Source organism: Anomalospiza imberbis, chromosome 3 (assembly GCF_031753505.1).
Source record: "Anomalospiza imberbis isolate Cuckoo-Finch-1a 21T00152 chromosome 3, ASM3175350v1, whole genome shotgun sequence".
NCBI lineage: Eukaryota > Metazoa > Chordata > Aves > Passeriformes > Viduidae > Anomalospiza > Anomalospiza imberbis.
The window spans coordinates 48,571,106-48,588,723 of record NC_089683.1 but is presented as its reverse complement, the minus strand read 5'-3'; the positions used below and the strand labels follow the sequence as shown (position 1 = coordinate 48,588,723).

The window sequence follows — 17,618 nt, the reverse complement described above, 5'->3', positions numbered from 1 at the left end:
ATCAGACAGACCTAGATGATAGGTGAGCCAGCTTGGTGTTGTTGCAGTGCAGATTGTGTGCTAAATTCCAAGTTCCGTGCCCTGTTTCTTGGGTATTTCTACCTCCTTATCACTGCTTTAAAAACATGAGTAGCAGGAGACAGAGACATGGCATTTATTTCCTCAGGTTCTTCTATTAAATGTAATCATCTATGCTAATGATAAATGAAGGCCAGACAACAATCTCCTGCAACTGCCAGTCCCTGAAATGCTATTGAAAGGGTCAGTTAGAAAGTAGGCAAGACAGTGCTAAGAAGAAAAATCTCTATGAATAGCAAAAGGGATTATGAGTGAAAAATTTGGAATTTCTACCTTACTAAATATTGTAGCAGGCATGCAGTATGTGAGGAATTAATGGGCATATTCTTAAGAGTCCTTGTCCATGTATGAAAAGTTTAAAGTGCTTTAGTGACCTCATAAGGCACCAATGAATGAAAGACAAGAAGAATGATGTGAGTTTAACGAAGAACAGAATTTTGGAAAGAATTCCAGAGTGCAAAAATGCTCTTACCAACAGCCTTCCTTTCCCTGCAACCCCTGGCAAATTTCTAGCTTACACTTCCAACCTTAAAAATGTTCAGCATAGATCAGAGGTAGGAGCTGCATATCAAAATGTACCTCCTTGAAATTTTCACATTTTAAAATAATTTTCTCATGGAAAGAAAAGAAACACCATGAAATTAAGCCATTCAAAACATTAAAAGACAAAGGGTTCTGCCCAACTAGGCTGGAAGGTAGCTAGAGTCTGTCAGAAAATAATAAAAAATATGTTGGCTACATGGGTTTTCTGCTATTTCATTTGCAAGTAAGGATATTGCTATCAGATGTCTCTGATAGCAGCTCTGAAAATAACACCTCTTTCACCTAATTGCCCTCAAAAGCTCCTCTGTATGTAGCAAGCAGTTAATTATTCTGAATTCACACCTAGCATCAGATTTGACGCACTAAAAGATACAACTTATATATAAAATAGCAAGTAAATATGTTTTCTGTTTAAAAGACAAGCTGCATGAAACAGAAATGCTAATGAAATCAATGTTGGAAGATATCTGAGAATAAAATTCATAATTGATCAAAGAAGGATTACTGGGATTAGTCAGCTCTGGGAAAACAACAGGAAAAGAACAGGAAAAGCTCCTGTTGTAGCTCTTTCCTAAAGGACACAGTGGCACATATTTCATTTTAGAAACCACAGTGAGCATCACAAAGACTTGGGCACATGTTTACTTAATAATATAGTGTAATATAATAAATATAATATAATTAATATAATATAATATAATATAATATAATATAAATATATATACATATATATATATAAAATCTAGTTATACACAGGAATTGTGTACTCTTTTGGTATGTTTATGAAGCTAATGAAAGGGTGTTTTGTTCAGAAAGGAAGATTCTTTCTTGCTTTCTGCTCTTTCCTCTGACTTTCCTGCCACACAACTGAGAAATGCAACATGGCATCTTTTTATATGTTATCATGTGAACTTCACACAAAGCTAACAATAGCACAGAAATTGGCTTAGCCTCTGTTACCTCTGCCAGAAAGTGAAAAATAAAGAGTAAACAAACCCTGTCTTGAGTCACTGGTTGCTGTAGAGTTTCAGTTCAGAGAGAGGTCTCTTATTACCTGACCTTGCCAGAAAGGGCTATTGGTAAGTGGATACTGGAGATCATTCCACTCAGAACAAGAAGCAGTTTCAAAGCTCTAACTAAATTTTCCATATACCCGATGATGAATGCATTTGAGAAAGGTCAAGAAAACAATGACAGTTTTATTGTTTTGTCTTATTTCTTTTTATTTCATCTGCTCTTTTATCTCCATATGGCAACCTTTCACAGAAATCTAAGACATATTTAAAAAAAAAAAAAAAAAGAAAAAGAAGCCTGTAGTGAATTTAAACCTAAGATTTACATGAGGCTTAAATGGGGCTTAAGCTCCTTTTCTCTTGTTTATTAAATCCTGGCCGTTTATTTATTTTCATTTTTTCCCCTCATTTTTCCTTTGTAAAAGTAAACCATAATTCAATTAGTGAGATGAAGCAGAAAGTAACTGACATTTAGAGCAAAAAACTGATTTTCTCGGAATTGGGAAAATTTATGAAAATAATAGTTTCACTGCATTTATGATCATTTTTATAAATGCAAATTTAACACTGAGATTTTCTTGACTGAAGACACATGTCCATGCAGATAAATACAAATACTAAAGGATTTTATTTTCCATATCAACTGCCCCAAAACCCCTTTTTGCATAATTAAAGCATATTCCCCTCATGAGAAGAATAATCATTCACAGGCAGGTTTAAGTGTCCCCAGAGCACAAGTGGTTTTGTTTCTTGCATCAGCTTGCTTTCTTTGTGTCTGGGGAAGAGAGTACACCTCCCTTCCAGGCACGGCTGTTTCAATAAGGTCATCAATGTGATTTATCCCTGGCCTCATAACTCCAGTCATTCTATTGCTGCACAGTGAAATATCACTCCTAGAAACTCTTCTAGCCACACTCTTCAGGTCTGTGGAATTTTAAGAGCTGATGAAGGATGGTATTATTTGGCCTCCAAGCTGCCTGTTTGCCAGATGTGTCTCCTCGTTAATGTTCCCTTGGTAGCTTTCTGGTCAAGGAAGACTGCTAATCCTTTTAGCTTGGTCAAATTCCAGTTCATGGAACTCCATTCTGTCTATATCAATGCCCTTCCCCCACTTTAATAAGAATACCTGAGGGGCTTGCTAGTTTGTTTTTGTATTCCTCATATAAACAGTCACATAGTGCTCTTTCTTATTGTGATGTTTTGTAATTCATCTCAAAATGCACCATATGCAGCACAATAAGAAGGTAATGGAAAATGTTGGTGTCAGTGAATTCAAATTCAAGACTTAATTCTTGAAACTATCAGCTTGTAAAATATGCAGGGTTTGAAATCCCTGTGTAAACATGGGGTCATTATTACATTAAACAAAATCAATTTCCCTCTTCCCAGAAATATTGTCAGGACTCAAATAATTCATGTATGCGTAAATTGTATGATGAGTTTTATTATCAAGGAAACAGAGTTCAGGGGTGAGTTTGGGTCAATATTTTTTTGTCTGGGTAAGCTCTTGAGAAGGACTACTTGCCTTTTATTGGTAATATCTCCAAGTAATTGCTCTACATTTATAGTCAAAAGTTCCCAATGTCATGACTTTTATAGCTCTAATTTCTAAAAAGCTCCAATTCTAGTATTTCTGGAGAAAATACTGTCAATACCTGCTCTCAGTAATGTTTAATTTCAGCTCATGTACTTTCACTTCTAGTTTAAGACCTTCCAGAATAGAAGACTTATATCTTGTGGGTCCTTTTTCCAAAACAGCTCAGAGCTCAGGACATGGAACTGTGATAAAATCTGTTCACTGTTTGTCCTAACACAAGCACTGCTTTTTATTGAAAGTGTGTTTTGGGAATGGTAGTAATTAAGGTACATTGAAACAGAAGGGTGTGAGTGCATCACATAAGGGGCAAGACAGTGTAGTAGAAGAGAGCCTTGGCCACCCGAGGATAGAAGAATCACGAAATCTGACAATTTCTTGTGTAAATATCTGAAACTAGTGAGGTAAACCACTGCTTACTGTTTGCACCAAGAACTCCTCATTAGTTTTTCTCAAAGCCTCATCCATGACAGGCTGAACCCAGAAAATCATGATTAATTTTTATATGTGAATGGAAAAAAAAAACAGAAAAAAAGCTTTTGGATTTGTGGGCTATGAAAGATGTCAAAAAAAAAAAAAAAAAAAAAAAGGAATAAAAATAAAGCTAAGGCAATTTTGACAACAATGGCTTTCTTCTGTCCACTTCGCAAATTGTATAGACACTGAAAAACACATTCACAAATAAAGAAAAGAGAAATACACAGCAAGGGACCCTTTTGTTTAAGTATGATAATAAAGCTAAGATCTCATCTCATAATTCAAAAACATGTAGACTCTACCTGTTTACCAGGTAAAAGATGTCTGATTACACTTATTGCTCTTTCACACTAAATTTTCATCCTGTAAGAGTATACAATGAAGAAGCACAAAAACACATAGTTGGTTCTGCAGCTTGTGACTTTGGGATTTCATGCTCTGTCTGCTGGAGGCACATTTACATACAAAGGTTAAATCAGATGAAGCAGTCTGATACCAGTCTGTCAGTAGTAATATTGGCAGTGATTCAAGATTTTGGTTACTCATGTTATAAAATTCCTATTCTGCTTTTAATTTGATTGATTTATTTAACTTACTTTCATTTGACTGACTTATGCTTCTCATTTCTGGTCCAGTAATTTGGACAATTAGTTTTATATTTACAATAACCTTTATCTGAAGAATAGTACCTGAATTTCTCATAGTGTCTACATTTCTTAATATAAAGCTATGACTTTGTGTTTGGGGAGACTTTACAGTGTTAGGAAACTAATTCCGTTTACTCTATCTTACTGTTTAAAAAAAAGAATACCATCTTCCCTGCTGAATATCCTTTAAAATATGCTTCAGTCTTTCACACAGAGAAAAGGGGACAAAAATTTTAATGGAAAAGATTGGAACCTCTTATACACTGCAGACACAGTAGCCTCTGTGGAAATCTAACAGTTAAGGATTTTCTATTTAATTTCACTATTTTAATAATAGATGATCTAATTTTGCAAATCTTTTGTATGTTTTTTCCTTTTTATTCATGTAGACTCACTGAATTCATTATGAATAGAAGGGATCAGCATAGAACTACCAGGAACAAGTCCACTTTTATACACAATAGTTAAGAAAGCCCATCTTTTTATTATTAAAAATGGCTAGTTTTAAAAATAAAGAGTTATGAGCTATAGAAAAATATATAGGGATTTTTTAAATCATGTAATATTTAAAATAAGGAGTCAACAAATGAAGGTATATAGAGTAATTATTGCTTGGTTAATAAGAACTTCTAAAATAAATACCAGCTCTTTCACCAAATACTTATGCATTTGTTTGCTCTTGATTGTGCTTCTCCTAATTTACTGAATGTTTGCATAAACACAAATGAAAATGCAACGTATTTTTAGATATAAATGCAAAGCATTGTCCTAACATATTCTGATGACACCCACACCAATCTGTAGCTTGTCTTTCTGAAAAGGAATAGGTTAATGTAAGAAGTAAAAAATGGCCAGAGGTCATAATTTACATCAGTCGATTCTCCAGGTAGTATGCTGTGGGACTGAAATAAGAAGTACTGTGAGTCAGATTGAACTTTCAGCATTTTGGCAGAATATTGTTCTGACACTTGATGAAATATCTTGCAACAAAAGGTCATATTAGCTGAGAAGGTAAACTATCTTTATCTTATGATGTGGAAAAAATACTTTCTAATAGCAGTAAATACACATGGGGTACAATCTGAGAGACCAGTTTGATATTTTAATATTGTGCAAAATGCACCACATACAGTGAAAGTAGGTGCGATGGCAAAGAGAAGAGGAATAGCAAACTTTCTCTTCTGAAGTTGAACACAATGAGACATAAAGATTTCCTGCCACATAGTAGATTTTTTTTGGCTGTCAGGCAGCAGATATTTCAACACACAGCATAATATTTTGTATATAGATTTTGTTAGAGGTATTAGGGGTATGAAGTGCATATGACTCTCACCTATCTTTACTGAGCAGTTTAGTTCCTGAGGATGCCTTAAAGGAGTCACTATAGTTCTCTTACAGCTTGGTGTAATGCCTTTTAAGTTTAATTTCCAGTGGTCTGGCTTGTGGTACAGACCATCTATGGAAAAGATAGAGTTTTTGAGCTAATTTAAGTGGAAAGGAATTTTGTATACTCTGCTGGAAATATTTTGTTAAGGTGGCCAATGTGCCTACAGTTTACACTGAAAGATAAGTTGTAAGAACTCAAGAAGGATGTATTAGCTTCCTTGTAGAAAAGATTAATATTAAAAGTTAATAATTTGAAGTAAAATCCATAATTCTATGAAATAAATATTGATATTAGCTTAGTTTGGTCATTGAGCTCCTTAGGACAAACTCATGGACCAAGCTTTCATTTTGGGTACAACCTCTTACTGTACCCCTTCTTTCTACAAATGAGTCTAACTGTACAAATTCTTCATACTGAAAGGTGAGACATAGATACAATATGGACCAACAGGGTTTAAAATATCATGTTCCTTATTGCCATTGAAGTATACCAGCATTTTATTTCTATCTGGAACAAAACATTGAAAAGCAGTGGCAACTGAGTACTCCAGCTTGTAAATAGAGGCTTTATTTTTTAATATTCCAAAACTTTGGCTGAAGTTATCTCAGGACAGGTCCATACAATCTTACTACCATATACATTCCTAGGTCTCCTTTCCAGAATCATGATATGTAAGATTTCCTTCCTCATTCTCTAGACTAGAAGAATTTTATCAATTTCTCTCTCTCTCTCTCTCTTTCCCTGCATATAAACAGCTGGTGTGATAGAGGATATGGACTTACCTTGATGATTAATTTATATTATATTCTGCTTGAATAATAGATTAATGGAGTTTTCCTGGAAATAAACCAGGGTATTTCACCACATTCCCTAACTAGTCTAATTTAATCTCTGGGCAGCATGGATTGCACAGCCTTTGGCTCAGTTTAATTTCAGAAAGGCCCTGTAATATTCACAGAAAAATGTAAGTGCCAGGTCTGACTTATGATCTGTACCTGTGATATAGACTTCTAAATCCTGTGTCAGTTCTAAAACAGATGGCTCACTCTTCTCACTCTTACTCCTTCCAACACTCATGCAGAACATTCATTTACTTGAATGATGAGCCCTCTGTAGTTCTTAAGGCTTAATTCTCCTCAGCTGCAGATTTTTAAGTTTAATGAAGAAATGGATCATAGTCAAGATAGATCCAGTTAGGAAGTTGCTAACTTTTTTCATCTGATGCCATAAGGTGAAAACCTTGTGATTCAGTGAGGGCAAATTTAGAGGGAGAAAATAAATACTCTACGTGGAGAAAACAATATGAAATAAACAGTCAAATGATTCTTGCAATGGTTCAGTTGTTTCTATGTCTCCTATTTTCTTTCAACATCCTTCAAGTTTAATATTTATTCATGCTTTACCACTTGCTTTTTTTTTTTTTTTGCATTTATCCAAATAAAAATCCTTATTGAATGTCAGTGGTTTGGTCAACAACAAACATTTTTGAAAAATGTATCAATTTATCATATAAAATGTTTGCAGCAAGAATAATAAAGGTTCTCTATACAGTTTCTATATTCACTATTGAAAAAATACTAGCTTTATAAATGATACATTCAGTTCTTGGTTCTTGGACTTATTTATATTATTGGTATATATAATAAAATTGACATGCAGATTTGCTGCTGATTGCTCTCAAGGATTGATGCTGGTTTACAGAAATTCTTTTCTTAAATACATATATTCAGGTACATTCTATTTTCAGGTATAGGTAAAAAACTCCAACTAGCCAGTGGCTACAGAAAAAGAAGACACATAAGTGACAGGAAAGAAATTATCTGGTCCTCAACTAACAGAAAAATACAATAAATGATCTACATTCTGACTTTCAGACCTTTGAGAATAAAAGGTTTAATTTTCTGAAATGCAGAGCTTTTCAACTGTATTTACGTGAACTATGTAGACAAGTGATCATCTGACTTATTTACTCTGTTTTTTAATGTCATGTTGTATCATACACAAATGTGACAGTCTAATTATAAAGGAAAGCGATGATAGAGTACTCAGAAAAGAACTCAGAGCACAAAAAAAACAGTGGAGCTAGTTAGGCCCAGAGAAAGAATATGGACTATTTCCACGCTGTATTAGTTCACATTTTAAATTGTTCCATTTTATCCATGTGTGCAGCCTCATTTCAGTTCACTGGTTACAAGCATTCAAAAGGAGAAACACTGAGATGATGAAAGGTAGACTAGGGAAAATGTGGGCCTTCTCTGGAAGAAAATGGGAAACCTGGTTACCTGGGATATGGAGAAGGCTGAACAATTCAATGGCTTTTTTTTGCTTTGGTCTTCACCAAAAAGTGCTTTAGCCACACTGACCAAATTACAGGATGCAAAAGCAAGGACTCCCACCTGCTGTGGAGAAGAGTGGGTGTGAGACTGTCTAAAGATCCTGAAGATGCACAAGTCCATGGGACTGATGAAATGCATCTGTGGGTCCTGAGGGACCTGGTAGAGGAAGTGGTTAAGCCACGGTCTGTTATATTTGAGAAGTTACGGCAGTCCAGTGAACTTCCAACTGACTTGGAAAGGGGAAATATGACCCTCATTTTTAAAAAGGGAAAACCAGAAAGACCTGGGTAAATACAGTCCAGTCAGTCTCACATTGTACCTGGCAAGATCATGAAGAAGATCCTCCTGGAAATTATGCTAAGATACATGGAAAATAAGGAAGTGACTGGGCAACAGAGCAATTGGTGTCATCTGTATGATCTTGTGAAAGGCATTTCACACTGTCATGCATGACATCTTTCTCTATAAACTGCAGAGACAATGGTTTGATAGAGGCACCACTTGACCGATAAGGAATTGACTGGATGGTCTCACTCACAGTGTTGAGGTAAATGGCTCAACTCCATATCCAGCTGTAGACCAGTGACTAGTGGCGTTCCTCAGGGCTTGGTTTTGGGATCAGCACTGTTTAACATCTTTGTCAGTGACATGGACTGTGGGTTTGAGTGAATTCTCAACAAGTTTGTCTACAACACCAAGCTGTGTGGTGCAATCGACAGGCTGGAGGGAAGGGATGTCATCCAGAGGGACCTTGGCAGGTTTGAGAGGTGGGACTGTGGAAACCTTAAGTTCAACAAGGCCAAATGCAAGGTCCTGCAACTGGGTCATAGCAATCCCAAGTACAAGCTTGGCAGAGAATGGATTGAAAGCAGCCCTGGGTAGAGGGACTTGGGGATGTTAGTGAATGACGTGCTGGGCATGACCCAGACATGTGCACTTGCAGCCCAGAAAGCCAGCTGTGTCCAAGCATGCGTCAAAAGCAGTGTGGACAGAAGGGTGAGGAAGGGCATTCTGCCCATCTACTTTGCTCTCATGAGACCCCACTCAAAGTACTGTGTCCAGCTCTGGGATCCCTAAAATAAGAAGGATGTGAACCTGCTGGAGTGAGTCTAGAGGAGGGTCACAAAGATGATCAGAGGTAGGGAGAACCTCTCCCATAAAGAGAGGCTGAGAGTTAGGCTAGTTCACCCTGGAGAAGAGAAAGTTCCAGGGAGACATTGTAGATGCCCTTCAGTATCTAAAAGGGACCTGCAAGAGAGCTGGAGAGGGAATTTTTACAAAGGCATGATAGGACAAGGGGGAACGGCTTTTAAATGAAGGCAGGTAGGCTTAGATTAGATATTAGGAGCAAGTTCTGTACATTGAGAGTGGTGTGGCATTGAAACAGGTTGTACAAAGAAGGTGTGGTTACCCAGTTCCTGGAAGTGTTCAAGGCCAGGATGGGTGGAGCTCTGAGCAACCTGACATTGAGCATGATATGCTGCTCATGGCAGAGATGTTGGAATTAGATGATCTTTGATGTCCCTTCCAACCCAAACCATTTTACATTTCTATGAAGTCTTACAAGAGCTTACAAAAAGCAGATTTCCAAAAAATAAACATGAATTACATTGTGTCTACTAGGACTTGACATGAGAACATTATACACTCACAAAAACCTTTGCAACACTGGGATTGTAAATATTGACACCAAATATCTTTGTGCAATTTTTCAGTTAAGAAAAAAATATTGAACTAACAGTAAATATCTTTACATTTACCACTGCATTTCCTCCAACAGAACTGAAAACACAAAAGGAGTTTTCTTGCACATATTCAATTCGTATTGCTAGGAAAATGGGATCTACTTGCAGATATTATGTTAGCCTAAAAATGGGTTACACATGTCAAATGAATTATTCATTGTAAACTACTCATTTACCTCTTCAGTTAGTAAAACCAATACTCAATTGAAAAGAACATGCTTCTCCAACTGCATGAATAACTCACAGGCACAACTGCTGGGGTCTATGCCCCTTCTAATCAGGAGCCATTAAGGGTAGGTCAAAATGGTAAATGAGATTGACAAAACTATACATTTAATAATAAGTATGATACTATTATGGGTGATTTTTATCTTAATTGGTTTTGAAAATTAATTGGGAGATAACAAAAGCTGGAAAAAAGCATTTAATTTAAATCAGACAATTAAAAGTCCCAGAAGACTTGTGGCTGATAATATTAACCAATGTTTAAAAGATTAAATTTTAGCTTCAGAACCTGAATCATTGTGTAATATGCAGGTGATTCATTATCTTCTGCTAGTAGCAAGCCTAATGAACCCTGTCCATAGGTGTTCATCCTTTTTATTAAATTCCCTATTTTAAATTTGTAAGTTTGGTGTATTATTCCACTTTATAGCTGTCATTTAGGGAAAAAAGAAAAAAAAAAGAGCCCACCAAACATAATTTCAGCATCCGATAATATAAACTTTAAAAAACTTTCTATTGTCTCATAAGTTTCAGGGGAAGATTTTTTCAGGATATTAATGGAAGATTGTTTTCCTGTATTTTGAAAGCTTTGCGTTTATATTGGAGTTGTATTACTCATTTTGGAAATGTGTCTTGTTGTCTTTCTGCATCATATAAAGTTCAGCAATGGCATTTGTTTTTCTCAAAAGTTCTGTGAGAAGAGGCAATGCCCAATTTTTGTGTGTCTGAAAATAACTTATCCATTTGAGAGAACAGGGTATTTCCTAGCCTCTTCAGAGCCTGAAGAAGCTTCAATCCATGACTTGCAGATCAAGAAGATTGCTATAGTTATTCTGTTATGCAGATTCTTGAGATCATGGTGTAGCCAAGAAAGTAAGAACCAATGGAGTTCAAAGGTAGTACAAGCAGAAATGAAACCATGGTTGAAAACCTCTGGTCTGGGTATCTCTCCACACGTCACACCTTCCAAACACCCTAGCTGTTTATTATGCACTTCATATTATACTGTGACATCCTACACCTTGAAAAAACAGGCATATTAGAGCTATATTAACACCAGGCTTATAAATACAAATCAGAAAATGCTCATTATTGGTTACCGAAGGAATGCAACCTGGTGTACAGGGTAGAATTGGCTTTAGAGCATAAGAAATAATAAAAAGAAAAATTATTCAGCATATAAAAATTTTTCTTTACGTTGTGAAAACACAAAGGAGTCAACAAGAAGTATAAAAGACAGCTATAGCCCCTACAAGAATGGTAACAAAGAGAAAACAGAGATAAATTACTCTGCCTTTTCTCCCCTGGTTAAGCATGTCACCCCTAACTAATGCCATTATTTATCTCTTGGGTTCACACATATATATTACATAACCCTGCTTTTTGATTTGCCATTCACCACATTTTGTTAGTGCAAACTCAGTTTCCACATGTAAAAGATTCACTTTTACTATAAAATTTGGTTATGCAAACTGGAATTAAAGAGTAAATGTATCTGTGTGTTTCAAGCCACAACCTTCCCATGTCAAAATGTGATTGATAATGTGGCAGTGAGTCAGAGGAAATGACACTGTAGCAGATATCTACTGCATAAGGACAGATATTCCTGAGAAAAGAAACATGCATTTTGCCTAAATACGTCTTCAGCCTTCTCTAGGTGGCATTCTGGAGTACCACCGAGTTGACATGAGAGGTAACTAACTCAGAGAAGTGAGTCCAATATCAGCAACTCATGTTTGTATTAATGGAGAACCATCAAAATGTTTAGAAATAGAAAAATGAAAAAGGTTTAAGCCACTGAACTTGGCTGTGTGGAATTCTGCACTACTCAGTGGACCTCCCAGAGGACTAACTCACAAAACAATACAGGACAAAAAAACAAAACAAAAATAATCCTACAAAAAACCCATCTGAAAACCCTTACCAGATACAAAGCCATCATTCATTTTCCTTCAGTGACTAATCTTTCTTCAAGACCTAATTTCTATGCCTCAAAATTATGTGGTTGTTTGCTTTATTACTTGTCAAAGCATCTTCAGATATTAATAAATGGCTTTGATTTTGTTTTCATTTGTAGAATTGATTCTAAGTTATTTAAAGTTACTAAAATATCAGTTGGTCTATTTCTAACTGCATAGTATCTGACCAAATTTTAAAATCTACTAACATATGTCTCAACAAAAGAGTCTTTTTTCTAAAGACACAGTTTGCATAGTTTATTTATATGGAAAATGTAGAAAAAGTCAGTTTTATCCTTTCTTTTGAAAAAGGGGAAGAAAATTAAATCCAAGAAAGAAATAAAAAAAAGAAAGTAAGAAAGGAAGGAAAGTAAACAAATATGTAAAAAAAAAAAGATTATATCTCAGTACAGTTTTTAAGTTTTGACTTTAAAGTAGGTCTGAGAAATAACAGAATGGCCAAGCTTTTGTGAATTCACCATGAGTACTTGTTTGCAAGATGCCACAGCTTTTCAATGAAATTTATGACAAGTTCTTTACGTCTAAGGGAATTCAAAACCCTTCTGAGATTCCCTGGGAAGCCAAAAGATCTCTTCAAAAGATATTGGTGCAGCATGTGGAAGAGTCTGAAAAAATATACTTTAAGTTTTTGTTGGTAGTGATGCTTTTTTGTTTGGTATTTTTTTCTTTATTGTTGATAGGTTTTGTTGTGGTTTTTTTTTTCTTTACCGCTACAAAAAATTTATGCTTGTCTACTTTTGGGCCATCCAATTTCTGAAATGATTCCAGTTAATTCTGCTGTAAAAAAGTCTTTAAAAAGGTGGTTTATGCTCTTCTGCATTCTTATTAAGAAGTATTTGGTGCATTCAGAGTAAGTGAGTATACATAAAGGAAAAAAAATCTCTCATAGTTCTGCTTTTGTTTGTACACAGATGGAAATGAAAAAATCTATCAATAAAGAAGAAAATATGTCTCCTATAAATACTTCTGGTTAATTGATTATCTTTCTCTCTAGTGTCTGTCATTAATTTTTTTTTTTTTTATCTGCTTATGTTTTTGTGCCCAAATAGCAGATTTTGTTACTGTTTCGTTTTCCTCTCCTTTAGACACTGGCTTCGGAGCAAGGTGCTCCAAGGTGAGTTCAATCAGCACCACGGACAAAGCCCCCCCTTCACCCTCGCATTCTCCATCTCACATTCCAGGTGGCTGGGTCCCTCACACTGCACTCTTTCTCTCACTAGAAGATGCAGATACACTGCTCTACCCAGACAGAAGTGCTCAAGTAATCTTTAGAAGGCAATGTTTCAATTGATATTCCTCTGTCAAATCTGCCAACAGGCTTAAAACCAGATACATACAGGCAGCAGGGTATAAAGGCAGTGCAAGGCAATAGCTTGATGGATGGAGTTTTACTTCCTTAGGGAACAAAAACACAAAATGTTGCTACTGCAATAAAATTAAAATTAAAAAAAATAAAGAAAATAGAAACCAGAATTTTCTCAGGTTTTTTGGTCATAGAATAAATTGAGTAGCAGGATGATCAATCAGTTCTATCCAGCTTCTTGGTGATTTCTGCTCTTAAAATGGCAGAAAAAGAAATAAAATCTGGACCACTGAGTCTGCACTCAGTTTTAGAGGTAAAAAAATAGCAATTGTGCTAGTTTTGGCTGAGGTAGAGTAAATTTTCTTTATGGTAGGTAGCATGGGGCTATGTTTTGGGTTTATGGTGGAAAGAGTTTCGATAGTTCAGGGAATATTTTTGTCAGTGCTGAGCAGTGCTTACACAAAGCCTTTTCCACTCCTCACACCACTCCACCAGTGAGTAGTTTGGGTCTACACAAGAAATGAGAGGGGACACAGCCAGGACAGCTGCCCCCATCTGAACAATGAGATATTTCATACAAAAGTAGCTCATGCTTAGCAGTAAAATGAGGAGGAAGGTTGGGGTGAATTCACTGCTCAGAGACTATCTGGATCTGAATCAGTTGCTGAGAAAATGTTCATTTGCATTGCTTGTCTTTCTTAGTTTGTATTTCTTTCACTTTTATTTTTCTTTTCAGTGCAATTTGCTACTGTTGTTTGTGATGATCATTTTATTGTATTGAAGTTCTTAAACTCATAACTTCTACCGTTTGAATTCTGTTCATCTAATCCTTCTGGGAAAAGAAGTATGCAAGCAGCTATGTGGTGATGGTGCTGGCTGGGATAAAACCATGAGAGTCCTAAAACTTGTTCAAAAATTAGTGGATCAGTACAGAATGGGACTTCTCAGTCATGTCTGAATGAGGTAGAAATTTGACATGGATCATTTATTCTTGGATCCATAAACATATATTTTGAATTACACTATGATCATACTCTTAATTTAAAAAATCTCGTTTCAAAACATATAATGAAAAAAAGCAATATAAATTTAAAAAAAAAGGGCAACAAAAAAACCCCACCCCAACATAATAAAACCCCACAAATATTTTGCATTCAAAGACATGTATCTTCTTCCATACCATTCAATTGCTACATCTTCCATGAATGTGGGTGTGTTTATGTTCAGAGAAATACAGAGTTCTTCACTTTTAGATGATTCTGGCATGAAAGTTGTGAACACTGCTAATATATTCCTGAGGCCACAGGACTGCCAGAGCCTTCAGCTGTGTATTTTTCTAAAATATGCATATCAAAGGCTCAAGCAAGTTTTAACTGAAGAAAGCTAAATAGTCAATCATTTGGAGAAAATAGAGTGAATGAAAGAAAAATAATGAAACAACTGTCTTCTACTTCTCCCTGACTGCTGTTCTTGTCTGTCAGGATTGTTCTCATTCCAGCAATTCCATGATGCAATAAACCCCAGGCCATCACTTATGTGTTCCTAGCAAGAATCTCAGTCTTTTGTCTTTCAGGCCTGGCCTTTTATACTTCTTTTTATCTGTTGTATATTTACTGCTTTGTCTCCCCGACTGTTTTCTTTCTGCACTATTCTTTGATTTGCCAGGAAACTTCTGTTTCCAACTAACACATGTCTGAACTACCATCCCAGTTCCTTCTTTTCCCAATAATTGACCAGCCAGGTAAAAACAAAAAATAACTTTCTTTTTTGAGAGTAACTCACATCTATGTAAAGGACAATAGCTCAGATAATTAATACCAAAATCTGTTCACAATATATCTTCTTATCTTTTGTTTTTTCAGAAACAATTTTCCACACATTGTCATGAGTGCATAAATCTTGTGCACACATGTAAACATTTGAAATGTCATTCTTCTATATTTTTTCCTTTCATTTCTACCAAATTAATTTGCGAAGACATAAAAAAACCGAGAATGTAATTCAAAATGACTCATTTCTCAAGTAAGTTTCAGGCATTTTTAAATTAAATGTTATTATTTTTCAAGTGCTGTCAAAAGTTGTTAGCCTAATTTGATCAACAGTGGTGTAACCATTGACAGCTTCTTTGAGGATGTCCCTGGAAAGTGATGAAAACTGCACTCAGTGTTACAATATATGTTAAAGACAAATGAAGTTCAGAATCTCTCTCGTTTCATCATCTTTCCCACATTAATAAATTTACATGCCTGGTTATGCTTTCACCATGCCACTGATGAATAACATTGGACTCCTTCAAAGAGTCCACTGGTAGAAAAGGAAATCCCAATTCTTATAAAATAAAAAATGTTGTAAAATTATTTATAGTAAAATTTTACATTTTAATTTGAAGAAATTAAATATTTTAGGAGTAAAATATTTTTAATACTTTAGTAACGAAAGTTAAATTAAATGTTCAATTTCTTAAAATATAAAAACATTTTCTTTACCTTTGAGATTCATGGATCCATTAATACACTATTAAGCACCAACATTGACTAATTTTATTTAATAAATAAAAGTTCATTTAGTATTGTCAAATAGTGCCTTTACTAAAAGATGCTGCTGATTCTATCTGTCATATCAGAAGTTCATACTGTAGTTCACAAGACACAGTCCAAGAGAATTCATATGCTATTGTTGAAAAGCCACGCATTTGATGTGTGTTTTAATTATTAGTGAAGATGGCTGTTCCAAATAAATTCAGAGCATGAGAAACAGTAATGATATTTTCCATGTGTTTCTGCAGGTATGTACTTGATTTTGCAAAATCAGAAAGAAATAACTGCAGGAAATTGCCATGAATAGCCTTTCTGCTTTTATGCATTCCTGAAAGCCTCTATTATAGAAGACTGTATTAGAGAATATATAAGCTTCCCAAGCTTTGCCAGAGTCAGGCCAGGTGCACAAGCTGTGCAAACTGTAGTAAATTATCACATTTTATAAGTCTCTCTTACCCCTGAGTCAAATGACATTTTCATGGTCAACAGAATAAATTATTTAGACTTTCTGAGATAGTGGGAAAGTCAGGAGAGAAACAAAGTTGGAAAAGTTACATCAAAACCAGAGAGTTAGGTCTACCTACTTTTTCCTTCTGTAAGGAAAGGTTCATACCCATCTGGTGTTTTTTTCAAACAACTGCTCGGTGGCACTGAAGTTTTCAATGCCTCTTGAAATGGAATTGGAGGTGACAGCCCTCCTGCTCCTACTCAGATGTCAGAAGGGTTGGCCATACCTTGATCTACTGGGGAAGAGGAGACCAGATGGAAAGTACCTTGGACATCAGGTAAGTAATACAAACTATTTTTATTGTATCTACCAATATTTTAATGCAGCAAATTCAAATCAAAATGCACCTCCAATAACTCATTGACAAATTCTCTTTCTACCATCATATAATCTACCCTGTTCAAATACTTCTTAGTACCAGATGAGAGAATAAAGTGTGCTGCTTTTGTGAATGACCTTGAGAATTCTGGAACAGTTTTCAAAATCAATTACTGTGCTGTGTTATGCTCAAATAAACAATAATTTAACCTATATGTTTTGATTTGCTGAAATCAGTTTAGGTAGAGCAGGTCTCTGGGAATTGAAACTATAAACATTGAAACAAAATGTTTTGTAGGCTGAGTACTAAAAGCTAGATCTCAAGCTGTATGCAATGTGCATTTTGTGATCAGTTTCTCTAATCAGAAATATTAAAAAAAAAAAAAAAGATCGTAGATAACTGAAAGTTTAGCTAATGCAAAATAAGGCTTTGAAATCCTTTCAGAATTGAATATGGAAAATTATCTCTTTTGCAGATGTTGTCACACTGTTTCCTGTTAATTGTGCTACAGATCAAGCAGTAATAGCATAGTTAAAAGTTCTAAAAGTATTTACTGGAAAAAAAAACCTCAACACTGATTTAGAGATTACTTTTCTTACAAAGTGGCTTTACTACCTTTTTGATTACAAATATGCAGTTTCCATAAATGCCAGCAAATTTGGTCATACAAACACAGATAATTATTCAATTTTTGATGCAGTCCAATTTCTGAAGCAAAAATACCTTTCTAATATAAAATTCCTGAGTCTTTTTTTGTCGCAGATCTTAAACAACTAAGTCTTAAAATCTTAATTTCTAGATTTAACTGTTGCAAAATATCCTCAGAATGGCTTTGGCAATTTAATAAAAAAAACTGCTGTGCACTGGCATGCTTCTGAAAGGCGCATAAAAATAAATCCTTTTGAATGCATTCTTTGCTTTAATGGT

At 35.2% G+C, this 17,618-nt stretch overlaps 1 long non-coding RNA gene across 1 annotated transcript in view; it reads right to left on the bottom strand.

Moving 5' to 3' along the window:
* LOC137469900 (uncharacterized) overlaps window positions 1-10,487 on the bottom strand; it is a 51,034-nt gene extending 40,547 nt beyond the window's left edge. Inside the window, exons 1-2 of the long non-coding RNA XR_010996771.1 lie at window positions 9,997-10,487; window positions 5,686-5,808 (exon numbers count right to left, since the gene is read on the bottom strand). This is a non-coding gene — a long non-coding RNA (uncharacterized lncRNA). The remainder of the gene's footprint in view (window positions 1-5,685; window positions 5,809-9,996) is intronic.
* Window positions 10,488-17,618: the final 7,131 nt, after the last annotated feature.